Genomic DNA, 20118 nt, shown 5'->3' with positions numbered 1-20118 from the left:
TTCTCTTCCAGGTTTACCCCTTCGAATTGTACATGCTGGGGATCTTGTTTTAATCCTGGACACTTCCGACCCCTGAAGATCCCCAGAGCTATACACATGGGGAAGACACTCTGCTCTGTGACTCAACAGCGCTTCCATGGAGCCTCTTAGATAGATTTCTTGACTGTCTCCTTGTGGAGGGAGCCACTGACAGGTGAACTGAGAGCAGGTAATTTCAGAGTCACTCCTATGTGAGGTCCTGCTTTTTTTTTTTTTATTGAGACAGGGTGTTTCTCAGTCACCAAGGCTGGAGTGCAGTGGTGCAATCACAGTTCACTGCAGCCTCAACCTTCTGGGCTCAGGCAATACTCCCGCCTCAGCCTCCTAAGTAGCTGGGACTACAGATGTGTACCACCACACCCGGCCAATTTTTGTATATTTTGTATAAATGGAATTTCACCATGTTGCCCAGGCTGGTTTTGAAACTCCTGGGCTCAAGCAATCCTCAGCCTCCCAAGTAGCTGGTGCCACAGGCATGCACCACCACGAACAACTAATGTTTTTTATTATTTTATTTCTTGTAGAGACAGAGTCTCCTATTGTTAGAGCATGTAGCTAGTCAGACACGAGCAGGACAGAAGAGAGCCCTCCCCTACCCCATACACCACGACTGTCAGGCGACCATCAGGTGACGGTCAGGCGGCTGTAAAACTGTCTCTCGAAAACAATAATTGGTCACAGCTGCCCCCAGGGACAGGCAGTCTCCCAGCAGATAAACACCTGAAGCTGGTGATCAGCAGCTTCCCCATAAGATCTCAGGAGCTGGGTGAGTGGGCTCAGGAATGTGCACTTAGAGGCACAATGGCAGAGTTTAACTGGTATATGACCTTCCTCCAGGAACACTCGACTGGTACCGGCAAAATGCCTCAAGTGAGCATGTGTACAACTTCACTACACACTGTACATGCTCCCCTCCCAAGTGCTGGCAGACCACTGGGCATGAGGACAGCCCACTCCAAAAGAAGAATCACAGGAGATGAGACACAACCCCCTGAATACATGCCAACATATGGAATCCCAAGACAAAGGTCAAACCATGCACTTGAATCTCTCAAGTCACTCACTTGGCCCTCTTCCAAGTATACTTTACTTCCTTTTGTCCCTGCTCTAAAAGTTTTTAATAAACTTTCACTCTTGCTCTAAAACTTGCCTTGGTCTCTCATTCTGTCTGATGACCCTCAGACAATTTTTTTTTTCCTCTGAGAAGGCAAAAACTGAGGTTGCTGTAGATCCTATGGATTCCCCATTACTAACAGTACATTGCCCAGGCTTGTCTCGAACTCCTGGGGTCAAGTAATCCTCTGCACCTCACCCTCCCAAGATGCTGGAGTTATGGATATGAGCCACCATGCCAGGCTAATTCTGCATGTAAAAATGAGTCTGCATTTCATGGACAAGAGTTAGGTGGGGCAGGCCTTAGGGCACGGGGAAAGAACAGGGCAGCAGCAGAGTTGGTGGGTGGGGGGAAACCAAGTCCAGGATCTAGAAGGGAGTTTTGGATAATGCTTCTAAGGGATGTCAGTGAACGCTTTTGAATTTCTACAAAGATGGAGTAAAATTTCTGAAACAAGGTTGGATGCATTTCCAAACATTTGAAATCTTGTTCAGGCCTAAACTCATCATTTCAATGCCTCCTGAAGGTTAATGAAAAATATTTTATCAGCTGTAGGAATTACTCATTCCAAATGCATTGTTAGCAATGTGACAGAACTCTCCACTGAATTATTTTCTGGCAAAGCAAGCTTTAATGGCCTGTTCAATCATGATAATTTTACCTGCTGAGAACATCAAGCATAAATGTGTTTAGCAACGTAGCAAAAACAGTTTCACCTGCCTGCCCTTCTGTTGCACTTAAAATTACTGACTAGCCCAAACTTTGCTGAATACAAAGTCATGTTCTCCAGAAATGAATGAATGAATCATTAATGAAAAGTCTCAGAATCCTCTAAAAAAGTGAATTGAAAGTTCTCTCAGCACCAAGTCATTGTTAGCATTTTCTGATAAGAGGTATTTGAAGGTGGACTGAAAAAGACAGGAAATTGCATATAACTCCTGTCATCATGGCTATGTGAGAGTTTGTATGAGGTGGTGGCTACGTGCAATAATTCTAAAGGAACAGCAGTGAGTTGGGCACATTTTCTTTCTGCTAAAAAGTAAAATAGAGTTAAGAGACTAACAAAGCAGGAGGGGAAAGTGCTTAGGATATACCCAAGGGCAAGCAGAGGCCCTTCCAGTACTGGAAAAATCCCAGAGCAGACCTTCTTCCAACCCAATAAATGGACTCGAACAGCAACTTTCAAACATTCTAGACCATGACCCATAGCAACAAATACATCTTTATATGGGAACCTCGTATATTCTATTTTTCTGCCTGCCAACGGTCATCCATCCACCCACCCATTCATCCATCCACCCACCCATTCATCCACGCACACATCCACACATACATCTGTACATACACAGCCATTCCTTGGTATTCATGGAGGACTGGTTCCAGGACCTCCCTCAAATACCAAAATCCACAGATGCTAAAGTCCCTGATACAAAATGGTACAGTATTTGCGCATAATCTATGCAAATCTTCCTATATACAATTACTTATAATACCTAAAACAATGTCAATGTTATGTAAACAGATGTTATACTGTATTGCTTGGGCAATAATGACAAAAAAAAAGTCTGTACAAGTTCAGCAGAAATGCAACATTTTTGTTTTTGAATATTTTCTTTTTTCTCTTTTTTTTTTTTTTTTTTGAGACGGAGTCTGGCTCTGTTGCCCAGGCTGGAGTGCAGTGGCCGGATCTCAGCTCACTGCAAGCCCCGCCTCCCGGGTTCACGCCATTCTCCTGCCTCAGCCTCCCGAGTAGCTGGGACTACAGGCGCCCGCCACCTCGCCCGGCTAATTTTTTTTGTATTTTAGTAGAGACGGGGTTTCACCGTGTTAGCCAGGATGGTCTCGATCTCCCGAACTCGTGATCCGCCCGTCTCGGCCTCCCAAAGTGCTGGGATTACAGGCTTGAGCCACCGCGCCCGGCCCTTTTTTTTTTTTGGAGACGGAGTCTCGCTCTGTCGCCCAGGCTGGAGTGCAGTGGCCGGATCTCAGCTCACTGCAAGCTCCGCCTCCCGGGTTCACGCCATTCTCCTGCCTCAGCCTCCCAAGTAGCTGGGACTACAGACGCCCGCCACCTCGCCTGGCTAGTTTTTTGTATTTTTTAGTAGAGACGGGGTTTCACCATGTTAGCCAGGATGGTCTCGATCTCCTGACCTCGTGATCCGCCTGTCTTGGCCTCCCAAAGTGCTAGGATTACAGGCTTGAGCCACCGCGCCCGGCTGTTTTTGAATATTTTCAATCCATGGTTGGTTGAATCTACAGACGTGGAGGGCTGACTATACTGAAACAAAGACTGGGAGAAATTTACTAAAATGATTTCATGATCTACCATTTGAGAGTCAAACTCAGGTCTTTCTCACTACAAAGTCCTTGATCTTTCTAGACTATCACAAGCTTTCCTTTTTGCATTTTATCTTTGCCAAAACCATCTGAAATGTTTTTGTTGGACTTTATGCAAATAATGCCTTAGAAATCCCCTCAAGCAAAGGAAACTGTCACCAAAGCCAGTCCAGCTCTGGGACACTAAAGAAGTATGAGTTGCTCTTCAGAAGCCCAGAAGTGAAATACCACACTCAGTAAATATGGTGGCCTTCAGCCCCCAGCAACACACCCAGCTTTCAAAAATCACTCGTTGCCAGAAAGATTAACTGCTGAATTTTCATCAGAAACAAAGGAGGCCAGAGGCAGTGAAATGGCATAATTAAAGCGCTGAAAGAGAAAAACTGTCAACCAATCTTACATCCAGGAAAACTATCTTTCAAACACGAAGATGAAATATATTCCCAAATAAAAACTGAGAGAATTTGTTGCTAACAGACCTGCCTGATAAGAAACCCAAGAGACCGATTTTTAGGCTGAAAGCAAGTGACCCCAGACCAAGTGGAGTCCCTATGACAAAACGAACAGCATCAGCAAAGGTAATTATAAAAGACACATATGTGCATATTTCTTCTCCTTCCCTTCCTTAACTGATTTTAAAAGCAGCTGTACAAAACAATATGTACATGATTGTATTGCTGGGCCTATAATACATACAAATGTAATACAGGTAAAAATAATGGCACAAAGGAGCTACATGGGATTAGAGATATATTGGAGTAAGGAAGTATACCCAATGGTAAATGAAATTCACAGGAAAAAATGAAAACTAGAAATGGCAAACAAAGTGGTTAATATAGCTAACTCTGTAAATATACACTATTCTACTGTCTTATCTACTTTAGAAGACATAAAAATAGATAAGATAATAAGCCGGGCATGGTGGCTCATGCCTGTAATCCCAGCACTCTTGGAGGCTGAGGCGGGAGGATCACTTGATTCCAGGAGTTTGAGACCAGCCTGGGCAACATAGAAAAACCCTGTCTCTACTAAAAATACAAAAAATTATAATAGCTGGGCATGGTCGTGTGCGCCTGTAATCCCAGCTACTTGGGAGGCTGAGGTGGGAGAATCACCTGAGCCCAGGAGACTGAGGCTGCAGTGAGCTGAGATGGGGCCACTACACTCCAGCCCAGGCAACCACAGTGAGACCCTGTCTCAAAGAAAATATATATATACACACACACATGAATAATTATTATAACAATGTATAGTTCAAGGCGTAACATGTATAGATGCATAGACAATAGTACAAAAGAGGGAAAGAGGGAATAGAGCTATACAGTAGTAACGTTTCTATATCTTACTAAAATTAAGAGAGCACAAGTCTGAAATAGAGTATAAATTTGAACTAAGTACAAATCTGGTAAGTTAAGATATACATGGGGAGGCTGGCAAGATGGCCAAATAGGAACAGCTCCGGTCTGCAGCTCCCAGTGAGATCAATGCAGAAAGTGAGTGATTTTTGCATTTCTAACTGAGTACCTGGCTCATCTCATGAGGACTGGTTAGACAGTGGGTGCAGCCCACAGAGGACGAGCTGAACCAGGGTGGGGCATTGCCTCACCTGGGAAGCTCAAGGGGTTGGGGAACTCCTTTCCCTAGCCAAGGGAAGCCATGAGGGACTGTGAGGTGAGGAATGCTGCATTCCAGCCCAGATACTATGCTTTTCCCACAGTCTTCACAACCCACAGACCAGGAGATTCCCTCGGGTGCCTACATCACCAGGGCCGTGGGTTCTGAGTACAAAACTGGGTGGCCGTTTGGGCAGACACTGAGCTAGCTGCAGGAGTTTGTTTTCATACCCCAGTAGCATCTGAAATGCCAGCAAAACAGAATAGTTCACCCCCCTGGAAAGAAGGCTGAAGCCAGGGAGCCAAGGGGTCTAGTTCAGTGCATCCTAACCCCACAGAGCCCAGCACGCTAAGATCCACTGGCTTGAAATTCTTGCTGCCAGCACAGCAGTCTGAAGTCGACCTGGGACGCTGGAGCTGGTGGGGGGACGGGTGTCCATCATTACTAAGGCTTGAGTAGGCAGCTTTCCCCTCACAGTGTAAACAAAGCTGCCTGGAAGTTCGAACTAGGCGGAGCTCACTGCAGTTCTGTTTATATATAAAACTCCCATCTCCCTGGGACAGAGTACCTGGGGGAAGGGGCAGCTGTGGGTGCAGCTTCAGCACACTTAAATGTTCCTGCCTGCCAGCTCTTAAGACAGCAGTGGATCTCCCAGCACAGTGCTCAAGCTCTGCTAAGAGACAGACTGTCCTCAAGTGGGTCCGTGACCCCTGTGCCTCCTGACTGGGAGATACCTCCCAGCAGGGGTCAGACACCTCATACAGGAGAGCTCTGGCTGGCATCTGGTGGGTGCCCCTCTGGGAAAAAGCTTCCAGAGGAAGGAAGAGGCAGCAATCTTTGCTGTTTTGCAGCCTCCACTTGTGATGCCCCTGGAGTGGACCTCCAGCAAACTCCAGCAGACCTGCAGCAGAGGGGCCTGACTGCTAGAAGGAAAACTAACAAACAGAAAGGAATAGCATCAGCATCAACAAAAAAGATGTCCACACAAAAACCCCATCTGAAGGTCACCACCATCAAGGACCAAAGGTAGATAAATCCACAAAGATGAGAAAAAACCAGTGAAAAAAGGCTGAAAATTCAAAAAAAACCATAATGCCTCTTCTCCTCCAAAGGATCACAACTCCTCACCAGGAAGGGAACAAAACTGGACAGAAATTGAGTTTGACGAACTGACAGAAATAGGCTTCAGAAGGTGGGTAATAACAAACTCCTCCAAGCTAAAGGAGCATGTCCTAACCCAATGCAAAGAAGCTAAGAACCTTGAAAAAAGGTAGAGGAATTGCTAAGTAGAATTAGCAATTCTACCTTTTTGTAGAACTTGCAGCTTGCAGAAGAACATAAATGACCTGATGGAGCTTAAAAACACAGCATGAGAATTTCGTGAATCATACACAAATATCAATAGACAAATTGATCAAGTGGAATAAAGGATATCAGAGATCAAAGATCAACTTAATGAAATAAAGCATGAAGACAAGATTAGAGAAAAAAGAATGAAAAGGAACAAACAAAGTCTCCAAGAAATATGGGACTATGTGAAAAGACCAAATCTACATTTGATTGGTGTACCTGAAAGTAACAGGGAGAATGGTGCCAAGTTGAAAAACACTCTTCAGGATGTTATCCAGGAGAACTTCCCCAACCTAGCAAGACAGGCCAACATTCAAATTCAGGAAATACAGAGAATACCGCAAAGATACTACTTGAGAAGAGCAACCCCAAGACACATAATCATCAGATTCACTAACGCTGAAATGAAGGAAAAAATGTTAAGGGCAGCCAGGGAGAAAGATCAGGTTACCCACAAAGGGAAGCCCATCAGACTAACAGCTGATCTATCTGCAGAAACTCTGCAAGCCAGAAGAGAGTAGGGGTCAATATTCAACATTCTTAAAGAAAAGAATTTTCAACCCTGAATTTCATATCTAGCCAAAACTGAGCTTCATAAGTGAAGGAGAAATAAAATCCTTTACAGACAAGCAAATGCTGAGAGATTTTGTTACCACCAAGCCTGCCTTACAAGAGCTCATGAAATAAGCACTAAATATGAAAGGAAAAACCGGCACCAGCCACTGCAAAAACATACCAAAGTGTAAAGACCATCAACATGAAGAAACTGCATCAACTAACAGGCAAAATAACCAGCTAATATCATAATGACAGGATCAAATTCACACATAACAATATTAACCTTAAATGTAAATGGGCTAAATCTCCCAATTAAAAGACACAGACTGGCAAATTGGATAAAGAGTCACCACCCATCAGTGTGCTGTATTCAGGAGACCCATCTCACATGCAGAGACACATAAAGGCTCAAAATAAAGGGATGGAGGAATATTCACCAAGCAAATGGAAACCAAAAAAAAAAAAAAAAAAAAAAAAAAAAGCAGAGGTTGCAATCCTAGTCTCTGATAAAACAGACTTTAAACCAACAAAGATCAAAAAAAGACAAAGAAGGACATTACATAATGGTAAACGGATGAACACAACAAGAAGAGCTAACTATCCTAAATATATATGCACCCAATACAGGAGCACCCAGATTCATAAAGCAAGTTCTTAGAGACCTACAAAGAGACTTAGAATCCCACACAATAATACTGGGAGACTTTAACACCCCACTGTCAATGTTAGACAGATCAACGAGACAGAAAATTAACAAGGATATTTAGCACTTGAACTCAGCTCTGGACCAAGTGGACCTAATAGACATCTACAAAACTCTCCACCCCAAATCAACAGAATATACATTCTTCTTAGCACCATATCACACTTATTCTAAAATTGACCACATAATCGGAAGTAAAACACTCCTCAGCAAATGCAAAAGAACAGAAATCATAACAAACAGTCTCTCAGACCACAGTGCAATCAAATTAGAACTCAGGATTAAGAAACTCACTCAGAACCACACAACTAAACAGGAACTGAACAACCTGCTCCTGAATAACTAGTGGGTAAATAACAAAATTAAGGCAGAAATAAATAAGTTCTTTGAAGCCAAGGAAAACACAGACAAAACATTCCAGAATCTCTGGGACACAGCTAAAGCAGTGTTTAGAGGGAAATTTATAGCACTAAATGCCCAAGGAGAAAGCAGGAAAGATCTAAAATTGACACCCTCACATCACAATTAAAAGAACTAGAGAAGCAAGAGCAAACAAATTCAAAAGCTAGCAGAAGGCAAGAAATAACTAAGATCAGAGAAGAACTGAAGGAGATAGAGACACAAAAAACCCTTCAAAAAATCAATGAATCCAGGAGCTGGTTTTTTGAAAAGATCAACAAAATTGATAGAACACTAGCAAGACTAACAAAGGAGAAAAGAGAGAAGAATCAGACAGACACAATAAAAAATGATAAAGGGGATATCGCCACTGATCCCACAGAAACACAACCTATCATCAGAGAATAATATAAACACCTCTATGCAAATAAACTAGAAAATCTAGAAGAAATGGATAAATTCCTGAACATTTACACCCTCCCAAGACTAAACCAGGAAGAAGTCGAATCCCTGAATAGACCAATAACAAGTTCTGAAATTGAGGCAGTAATTAATAGCCACACATCTACAACCATCTGATCTTTGACAAACCTAACAAAAACAACCAATGGGGAAAGGGTCCCCTATTTAATAAATGGTGTTGGGGAAACTGGCTAGCCACATGCAGAAAACTGAAACTGGACCCCTTCCTTACACCTTATACAAAAATTAACTCAAGATGGATTAAAGACTTAAATGTAAGACCTAAAACCATAAAATCCCTACAAGAAAACCTAGGCAATACCATTCAGGACATAGGCACGGGCAAAGACTTCATGTCTAAAACACCAAAAGCAATGACAACAAAAGCCAAAATTGACAAATGGGATCTAATTAAACTAAAGAGCTTCTGCACAGCAAAAAAAAAAACTAACATCAGAGTGAACAGGCAACCTACAGAATGGGAGAAAATTTTTGCAATCTATCCATCTGACAAAGGGCTAATATCCAGAATCTACAAGGAACTTAAGCAAATTTAAAAGAAAAAACAAACAACCCCATCAAAAAGTGGGCACAGGACATGAAAAGACACTTCTCAAAAGAAGACATTTATGTGGCCAAAAAACATATGAACAAAAGCTCATCATCATTGGTCATTAGAGAAATGCAAATCAAAACCATAATGAGATACCATCTCACGCCCGTTAGAATGGCGATCATTAAAAAGTCAGGAAACAGCAGATGTTGGAGAGGATGTGAAGAAATAGGAACGCTTTTACACTGTTGGTGGGAGCGTATATTAGTTAAACCATTGTGGAAGACAGTGTGGTGATTCCTCAAGGATCTTGAACCAGAAATACCATTTTACCCAGTAATTCCATTACTGGGTATATACCCAAAGGATTATAAATCATTCTACTATAAAGACACATGCACATGTATATTTATTGCAGCACTACTCACAATAACAAAGACTTGGAACCAACCCAAATGCTCATCAATGACAGACTGGATAAAGAAAATGTGGCACATATATGCCACGGAATACTATGCAGCCATAAAAAGGATGAGTTCATGTCCTTTGCAGGGACATGGATGAAGCTGGAAAACATCATTCTCAGCAGACTAACACAGGAACAGAAAACCAAACACCACATGTTCTCACTCACAAGTGGGAGTTGAACAATGAGAACACATGGACACAGGGAGGGGAACATCACATACCGGGGCCCATCAGGGAGTCGGGGTCTAGGGAAGGGATAGCATTAGGAGAAATACCTAATGTAGATGATGGGTTGATGGGTACACAAACCACCATGGCACATGTATACCTATGTAACAAACCTGCTTGTTTTGCACACGTATCCCAGAACTTAAAGTATAATAAAAAAAAAAGATACATATGGTAAATCCTAGCTCAATCACTAAGAAAATAACTCAAGAAAATATAGTTAAAAATTATTAAAATAATTAAAATGCCATATTAGAAAACATTCATTTAATGCGAAAGAAAGTAATCAGGAACAGAGGAACAAAAAAAGACATAAGACATAGAAAACAAGAGGTAAAATGGCAGATATAAATTCAACTACAGCAATAATAGCATTAAATGTGAATGGTCTAAACAATCCAACAGAAAGGTAAAGAATATAAGTGGATTAAAATTATACGCTGTGTACAAGAGACACATTTAAGATGCAAAGATACAAGTAACTGAATGTAATAGGATGGAAAAAGGTATATCATGCAAATAGCAACTACAAGAAAGCTGAAGTGACAATACAAGAAAAATAGACTTTAAAAAAGTCTGTTACTAGAGGTGAAGAGGAACATCCAATCATAATAAAAGAGTCAATCAATTAAAAAACCCAGCTGTTATAAATATATGTGTACCTAATAACAGGACCCTAAGATACAAAAGCAAAAATTGAGAGAATTCAAGGGAAAAACAATTCAACAATAATTGGAGAGTTCAATACCCACTTTCAATAACAGAACAACCAGATAGAAGATCAACAAGGAAATAAAAGACTTGAACTACAACATACACCATAAACCAACCGGATCTCTGGACAATCACAGAAGACTCTACCCAACAACAGCAGAATACACATTTTTCTGAAGTGCACATGGAACATTCTTTGGGACAGATCTTATGCTAGGCTGTAAAACATGCCTCAATTCATTGACAAGGATTGAAATCAAACAAAATATGTTTTCTGACCACAGTGATATGGAATGAAATTAGAAATCAGTAACATAAGAATTTCACAAATTTGTGGAAATTAAATAACACATTTGTAAATAACCAATGGGTCAAAGGAGAAATCACAAGGGAAACCTAAAAATACTCTGAGATGAATTAAAATTAAGATACAACATACTAGCTAAAGCAGCACTTAGAGTGAAATGTATGGCAGCAGATCTTTACAGATGTAAAGAAGAAAGATGTCAAATCAATAACCTAAGCTTCCACCTTAAGACACTGGGCAAAGAAGATCAAATTAAACCTAAAGGAAGGAGAAGAAGAGAAACATAAAGATGACAGCAGAAATTAATGAAATGGAGGATAGGAAAATAAAAAACCCAGAAAAACCAATGGAACCAAATGCTCTTTGAGAAATTTAGCAAAAACTGAGAAATCTTTACCTAGACTGATCCAAAAAAGGGGAGAGAACAGTCATGCTACCACACCAGAGGCCTCCATTTTCTGTCTGAGCTCTGCCTGTCCCCACAGTCTGGGCTGTACCACAACGGGGAGAGCCAGATCAATGCAGAGCTCACCAACAGCTAGTTCCTCCTCTCAGCGGCTGAAGCTCCTCCAGTTTCTCCCTGTTTTGGCCACACTTCGGTACCTTCAAATACACATGTGCATTTTCCCTAGCGCTTATATTGTTATTTGAGGGAAGGTTATTCTGACATAAGCTACTCTGTCATTATCAGAACTGTCAACTCCAGATGCTCTCCCAGAAAAAAGAGGGCATCTCAAGGAGATAGAAAGCTCACAGGAAAAATTTTTAGCATGGGCACACTATGCTTAAACCATGGACTAGACAAGTTCACAAAACCAGCCTATCATTTATGAGCCACCATGACAGGCCAGCAAAACTCTCTCTCTCGTTGATGGTAACAGAAGTCATAGCAAAACATGGAGCGGGGCAGAGCATGATTCTTCACGGCCAGAATAAACCTGGCTCTCCTGTACACATTTAGACCCGAACAACTGCAAAAGGCTACTCCACCGCCAAAACCTTCAGGCCTGACTGAAATGACCTTTCTGCCCTTGGTGTAGGCCCTGCCTTGGCCTGAGTCTGTAATCCGCATGGATATTATAAGACTTCTGTTCTTTTCTTCGGTAAATCCAGAATCAATAAGAAGACTAAGAAGTAATGAAACTTTCAGAGTATGAAGAAAAATTAATTAAACGACCATCGTGAGTAAAAGATGGCAGTGGATGCAGGCTCCCCAAGTGGCTCAGCTGACCTACATAAGCTAAGCTCTGGGCAGGATTGATTTCCTTTTCTCACTCCTGAATTCATATCACTGTGTCTAAGTGGCTGCAAAATTAAAATATATATTTCAACATAAAATCAATGTTTTCATTATAAAAATCAAATAACTGTACAGAAATTACCAAAAAATAATTGCATATATATAATTTTAAATTCTACATAAAATTATTTCATCATACTTTTTAATACAAGAAAGCAAAGAACTTTTGAAAACTAAAATGCTCTGGGTTAGGTTAGAAGTTGGGGAAGGTGAGCTATGATTTGTTAGATGAACTGGGACAGGGGCCAGGTTCCTAAGAGTTAAGGAGAGTTGAGGAGGGATGAAGGCTGTCTGTGTAGGATGAGAATTTACCTTTAAGAAAACTACCAGTAGGGAGCCGGGCACAGTGGCTCACGCCTGTAATCCCAACACTCTGGGAGGCCAAGGCAGGTGGATCACCTGAGGTTGGGAGTTCAAGAGCAGCCTGACCAACATGGAGAAACTCTGTCTCTACTAAAAACACAAAATTAGCCAGGCAAGGTGGTGCATGCTTGTAATCCTAGCTACTTAGGAGGCTGAGGCAGGAGAATCACTTGAACCCAGGAGGCAGAGGTTGCAGTGAGCCGAGATCGCACCACTGCACTCCAGACTGGGGAACAAGAGCGAGGCTCCGTCTCAACAACAACAACAACAACAAAAAGAAACCTACCAGTAGAGGAAAGAAGAGAAATAGGACAGTGGCAAAAATGACGGGAAGGCAAACGCCAGCACAATTGGAGGTTTAGGAAGACCTACATTTGTCTGAAGTTATAGAGGAAGGAAATGGTTCTAGAAAGAAGAGGATTAAGAATGGGAGCACAGGTGTCTATAAACCAGATAATTCCTTTAGAATAACCCATATGGGGTCAAACCATAAGCCAAAGAAACAGAATGGATGGGATGTTGTTTCTGTGCCAGTGGGACATGACATTATCTAAAATCTGACTGGACTCTAACCACATAAATGGCCCCCCTGTTGACTGGGCACTAAACCTCACTGGTAAGGGTTGATTCACTTCCTCACTGGGTTCATCTCATTTGGTAGACGAGAGAAGATATTTCAACATTTTGGGGGTGAAGAAATGAATCCTACCTCCACTAGTGTCAAGAAGTATGAACCTGAGGGCTCCATGGGGAAGCTTTAAGAGAGATGGGACTTCCTGAATATGGAAACTCAACGAGTACCTCTATGTGTGGAGAGGGACATATATGCATCTTTCTGGGATGAGGGCATGAAGCTTTCATCTGATATTTAAAGGGGTCAATAGCCAAGCACCACTGATCTAGAACGAGAGTTGGCAAACTATAACTCTGTGAAAGGCCAAATAAGATGTACTTTGGACTTTATGGGCTATACTGTCTCTGTCACAACAATTTAACCTGTCGTTACAGTGTAAAAGCAACCACAGACAATAAGTTGAATGGGTACATTTGTGTTTCAATAAAATTTTATAAAAACAAGCTATGGGCCAGATTTCACCTGCAGACTGGCCATAGGTTGCTCTGATCTAGAAGGGTCTCCTGTGCAGGATTCTGGGCCACTCAGGGCGGCTCCATCTCCGTGCACCATCCACCCTTCTAGCCCTGTGCACCTGCATCCTTCTAGTCCCTTCCTCCTGCTCCTCCAGTCACAGCTGCCAAGGGGATCTTAAAAAATTCAGTCTAGGAATATTAAATTGATTTTTAAAAACTGAAAATGGAAAAAAGGTTATGTAATTATTATTTTTAATTTTTTTTTCTTTTGAGGCAGGGTTTTGCTCTGTCACCCAGACTGGAGTGCAATGGTACAATCATGGCTCACTGCAGCCTTGGCATCCCGGGCTCAAGTGATCCTCTCACCTCAGCCTCCTGAGTAGCTGGGACTACAGGTGTACGCTACCATGCTCAGCTAATTTTTAAAAACTTTTTTGTAAAGACATAGTCTCACTATGTTGCCCAGGCTGGTCTCCAACTCCTGGGCTCAAGTGATCCTCCTGCCTCAGTCTCCCAAAGTGCTGGGATTACAGGTGTGAGCCACTGCACCTGGCTTTAAATATTTTTTTGATATCATAAGAACATCAGGTGAGGACCTCCCTCTTGACAACTTGTTTTCTCAAAGCACTTATTACTACTGTATTTAAATAAACATTTGTGTCACTGCTAAGGTTTTTCTCTTAAGTTACAATGCGAGCTACAGGAGATAGGAAAGGGAAAGGTCTTGTCCACAGCTGTAGGCATCTTCCAGCCTAGAACAAGCCCTGACAAAAGGAGGTACTCAATACACCCTGGTTCAAAGAATAAATATATGTTTTATGTAGTTGTAACCGCAGTAGATACAATGGCTTATTCTCCCTTATGGCAAATATTATACCACATTTCTATGAGGCTAAAAGATCTTATCATTTTTGATGGATATATACTAGACCCTTGGGTTGATCTACCACGGAGTTTTTTACCCTCTCCCTTCCTACACAGCACTGAACTGCCTCCCACTTATTCATAATTATAAAGCATGCCACAGCATGTTTATTATTTCCCTGTTTTTATGGATCATTTCCTTAAGATACACTCCCAGGACCAGGATCACAGGTTAAAGGATGGGGACATCGCAAACTCTAATGAAATGCACTGCCCAAGAACTTGGAAAAGGCCAGCACCAGGTCACCTGCCCTCCCCAGCAGTGGCCAGGGGCACTGATTTCATCACAACTTCACTGTGACACATCATGCTTTAAAACTCCGCCAATGCAATAAATTTAAAATGAACCCTCATGGTTTAATCTGCTTATCTTTGATAGTTGAGGGAACTAAAGACAATTTAAAAGTCCTGTTTGGGGACTCTACTTTTTGCTCACTTAGAAGAAAAGCTTTTCATAAAAAGAAAAAGGTAGTGAGAGCCCCTGAATATACCTGGTATCTTGTGATGATTTTCAAAGAATAAGGAGAAAATCCGTGTGCATGTGTGTGTGTGTGTTTAATGAACCACGTGTGTGTAATGAACGTGTGTGTGTGTGTTCAATGAACCGCGGAGCCTAGCCCATAATTCACTAAAATGTCCACTTTCTGGCAGCGAGGTGCTGGGTGGACCCTGAGCACTGAGTTTGTGAAGTGGAGCTGGTGGCAGCTGTGGTGGCTGCAGTGAGCCTGAGTTAGGTTCCATACAGTGGAGTCTGGGCTCCACAACGGTACCCACCCCCAATTCTGCTTATCGGCCCTTTCTTTTTTTTTTTTTTTTGAGACAGAGTCTTGCTCTGTTGCCCAGGCTGGAGTGCAGTGGCCAGATCTCGGCTCACTGCAAGCTCCGCCTCCCGGGTTTACGCCATTCTCCTGCCTCAGCCTCCAGAGTAGCTGGGACTACAGGTGCCCGCCACCACGCCCAGCTAGTTTTTAATGTATTTTTAGTAGAGATGGGGTTTCACCGTGTTCGCCAGGATGGTCTCGATCTCCTGACCTTGTGATCCGCCCGTCTCGGTCTCCCAAAGTGCTGGGATTACAGGCTTGAGCCACCGCGCCCGGCCCTCATCGGCCCTTTCAAGAAGTTGCCAGCTTCCTGCTGATAGAAACTTAGCTGGGAAAGTGATTACAATGAGTTTACTCATGATGAGCCACTGATCTGGCTCAACCCAATGCAAATTTATACAAATATATGAATATTGATCACTTAAGGTGGTATTCAAATTCAGCTCTGACTACATGAAGGGCTAAGTGTGGCAGAGGTGGGAGGAAATACATAAGGGATCTAAGAATCTCATTCTGATATTTTTGAAAGAACACAGTGTTTTTTTACAAAAGAGTATCTGGCCAGGGGCGATGGCTCATGCCTGTAATCCCAGCACTTTGGGAGGCTGAGGTGGGTGGATTACTTAAGGCCAGGAGTTTGAGACCAGCCTGGGCAACACAGTGAAACCAAGTCTCTACTAAAAATAGAAAAAATTAGCAGGGTGTGGTGGTACAAGCCTGTAATCCCAGCTACTCGGGAGACTGAGGGGGTAAAACCGCTTGAGCTCAGGAGGTGGAGGTTGCAATGAGCTGAGATCGCACCACTGCACTCCAGTCTCAGGGACAGAGTGAGACTCTGTCTCAAAAAAAAAAAAAAAAAAAAAGTATCTTAAAGTATATATATTGTTACAAGTTAAGATTCTTGAAGCAATTCATTTTGACACCAAGCCCAAATGAAGGGTGTGTCCAATTCACGTTCTCCATCCTCTCACATATCCTCATGGCTCCCATAACCTGCTAAGTGGATGGTCTCCAGGCAGCCCTCACACCCTTTGTGTTCCTTCACTTTTAGGTGCTCCTTTGACATTGTTCATATCTGGAACCTAGAACCTCCTTCTGCTTCCTCTATCCCCCAGCCCACATTCTCTGTCTCTCCTGCTGGAGGAGGCTAACACCAACTGTGCAAGTCTGTTTTGCTACAAGTCACACTATGAGATGACCTGGGCATTGGTTCCCCATCACCTGGGCCAGGACTGATCCTATGGACCTGCTCCCACTCCTGGGGAAATGCAGAGATATGATCATCCAGTATGCCTGCTAAGGCTGATGTCCAGATTAAATGAGATCATAGAAGATGAGCAGCTGGCTGCACTTAAAGGAGCTGGGAAATGGAGCCCAGTCCACTGGGATGGGTCCCGGATTACCAACGCACCTGCTGTGGACCTGGGGCAGGGGGCACTTCAACTCCCTTGGCCTCAGTGTCCTGTCTACAAAATGACAGGGTTGGATTAGATGGTTTTAAAAGTCTGTCTCGAGTCTGACATTGGGAGATTCTATGCCATTCAAATGTAAATGTATCTTTATAATCAAATGTATCTTTATAAATTTATCCCCCTTGGTAAATAGTATAATTTTGGCACAGAGCAAGGACTCAATTGTTGCAGAAACTAAATTAATTGCAAGTCCAAATCATAGTGAAAAACACTCCAAAAGCACGTAATGAGAGGTAGTGTTTATGGATGTACATGTGTGTATATTCAGAAAACACCCTCACCAATTACAGATACAAGCACTTTGCATTCTTAAGTTATTCACACACATCTATGTGAAAATAGCTTATCCTCTTTCCTTCTGAAAATTTGCAGGAAGCTATCATTCTAACGTTGTGCACCACTAGGGTTTGCCTGGAAACTCCCTGACTAATCCGTTAAGTTCAATTTTTCTTTTTTTTTCTGAGATGGAGTCTCGCTCTGTCACCCAGGCTGTAGTGCAATGGCGTGATCTCAGCTCACTGCAACCTCTGCCTCCCGGGATCAAGCAATTCTCCCGCCTCAGCCTCCCGAGTAGCTGGAATTACAGGTACACGCCACCACACCTGACTAATTTTTGTATTTTTGGTAGACACAGGGTTTCACCATATTGGCCAGGCTGGTCTCAAACTCCTGACCTCAGGTGATCCACCCACTTTGGCCTCCCAAAGTGCTGGGATTACAGGCATAAGCCACTGCGCCCGGCCCAAGTTCAATATTTTCTAGTCCCAGGCTTGCTGATGAAATGCACATACTCTGTCACACATGTAAAGCACTCTAACACGTCTTAGAGGTCTGCTCCATCTTCAGGAAAACTAGACTAGGAGTTGGGCTCCAAAGCTGAAATTCCAAGAAAAACACGTAGCAGCAGGGAGGACTGACAGGCATTTTTTCCTAGACAATTTGGCAAAAGAAGCAGCAAGGATGTAACTTCTTTCACATCTTTTAATGGCAACAGATCCATCTCAAGTTGGGCTTCTCCAGAGAGAAGGAAGGACGAGATGCCAATGACGACGACCACAGCAGCAGCTAATCAGCAGCAGAAAGGATAGTACCAGCTACTGCCACTCTGGTATTACGATATACATAATGGCTTTTATCTCACACATCTCACTTCTCATAAGAATATCCTAATAGGATAGGTATTATTTTGAAGCTCCATGTTAAAAAGAAACTGAGGCTAGCCAGTACCTGGCCTCACAGGTTCCCCAGCTAGCAAATGGCAGGGCTGGCTTCAACCCCTACCTCTGCCCTCACAGCATGAACTCAGCGGACTTGTAATTATAACAGAGTCATGGCCTGGGAGAGGCAGCACTGGCCAGGTCACCAGGTGGGTGGCCTGTGTCTCCTGAGGGCCCAGCTCACACAGGCAGCTTCTCAGGCAGGCACTGGTCTCAGGTGGGGTCAGCCAGTGGTCCACCCTCTGGTCCTACCACGGTCCAGCCGGAATGACTGGTCAAACTATTGTTTGTGGCTTTGCAGGAAGCCATTTGAAAGGGTCATTGAGAAATGATCTTTCTAAATCAAGCTGTACCAATATTTTTATTTCCTTTTAAGAAATGCCACATTTAAAGGCATTAGATGGGCCTGTGTTTAAAGCCTGGGAAACAAGTCCCTGTGACTTAAGTTCACAAAAACAGAAGTGTCCCACTCTCAAAGCAAAAACAACAGAGAACTGCATGACATGTATCCTTCCTACAGCAAGTGCTCGCTCTTGGGACCTTATGGATGGTTGACGAAAAAAGCACATCTAAATCCAAAACACTTTTTCAGACCAATGTCATATGCACTGACACTCACACATCTTAGATCATCTGCTCATGGTTCTAACCATTTTTCGAAATAAGAAATTGGTTGAGGAATTTAAATTATTAATTGTATGGTTTATGACATTTTAAAAATAAGTGACATGTCACTTTTACTAGTCTGGGAACTGGCTCTGTGTAGTGTTAGGAGAGAAGAGAAACTCAGAAGCCTGATCCCCCAAGAGTCCCCCACCTCCCACCCAATCTACTGCACCTAAATGAAGACAAAGAATAAGAGGCAAAAACTAGAACCCCACCGATCTATGTCTTAGAGGCTCTGTGTATCTATGTACTGGGCTTGTGTTCACCATTCACTTCTTCCCAGAACACGTGACTTGATGGTAAGTAGGGTAGATGAAACAGGAAAGCCCCCAAACACAGTAAGGATCACTGAAGCAAGGAAGTGGAGAAAATACTAGAAAACTGAGTACACAAGGGCAAAACGTCCCCCTCTTCACAATGTTGTCAAGAATCAACCCTGTGGCCAGGCACAGTGGCTCATGCCTATAATCCCAGCACTGTGGGAGAATAAGGTGGGTGGGTGACCTGAGGCTCAGAGATTGAGACCAGCCTGGCCAACATGGTGAAATCCCATCTCTGCTAAAAATACAAAAAAATTAGCTGGGCGTGGTGGCAGGCACCTGTAATCCCAGCTACTCGGCAGGCTGAGGCATGAGAATCACTTGCACCTGGGAGGTGGAGGTTGCAGTGAGCCGAGATCACACTACTGCACTCCAGCCTGGGCAACAGAGCGAGACTCCATCTCAAAAAAAAAAAAAAAAAAAAAAGAAAAGAAAAATTAGCTGGGCATAGTGGCAGATGCCTGTAATCCCAGCTACTCAGGAGGCTGAGGCAAGAGAATCACTTGAACTCAGGAGGTGGAGGTTGCAGTGAGCCGAGATCATACCATTGCACTCCAGCCTGGGTGACAGGGCAAGACTCCGTCTCAAAAAAAAAAAAAAAAAAAAAAAAAAATCAACTCTGAAAAATGAAGCCCAGGTATTGAAGAGTGGGAAGGAACCACAGATAGCAGTTTCACAGACTAGGAAAGGGGCCGGGGTCTTCAGGCAAGATCCTCTGCCAGACAGAGCAGTTCAGCAGAGGCCACACCGGGAGGAGAACTCGGCTCTGCCAATTGGGAACCTCCTCAGAGCTGGCTCCGGGCTCTGCGGAAAACAGGAAAATCTTGGCACATCTAAATATGGGAAGGCCGTCTACCTAAAACCATATAATGCTTAGGCAAATGGCTGGTCATTTTAAGTTTAAAATACTAAGATCCTAATAGCAAGGCCTAATATTAGCAAGAAAAAGCACTTATTTTCTATGAGACCTTGAAAGACTGCTACTTCTTTTTAGCTTTTTATATTAGGTTTTACATAATTTAAATCTTTTATTGTTCAAATTTAATCTACCAGTATTTGTGAAGGAAATGGCCCCTTCAGAATAGCTTCCATCTTAAAAG

At 42.9% G+C, this 20118-nt stretch overlaps 1 protein-coding gene across 2 annotated transcripts in view; it reads right to left on the bottom strand.

Annotated features, from left to right (window-relative positions):
* The window catches only part of LOC105475868 (endonuclease/exonuclease/phosphatase family domain containing 1), a 157301-nt gene that overhangs the window by 47249 nt on the left and 89934 nt on the right, over positions 1-20118 (bottom strand). The window lies entirely within an intron of this gene.

The sequence above is a fragment of the Macaca nemestrina genome, chromosome 4 (assembly GCF_043159975.1).
Source record: "Macaca nemestrina isolate mMacNem1 chromosome 4, mMacNem.hap1, whole genome shotgun sequence".
Taxonomy (NCBI): domain Eukaryota; kingdom Metazoa; phylum Chordata; class Mammalia; order Primates; family Cercopithecidae; genus Macaca; species Macaca nemestrina.
Note: the sequence above shows the minus strand (reverse complement) of the source record. Positions and strands in the feature narration are given on the sequence as shown.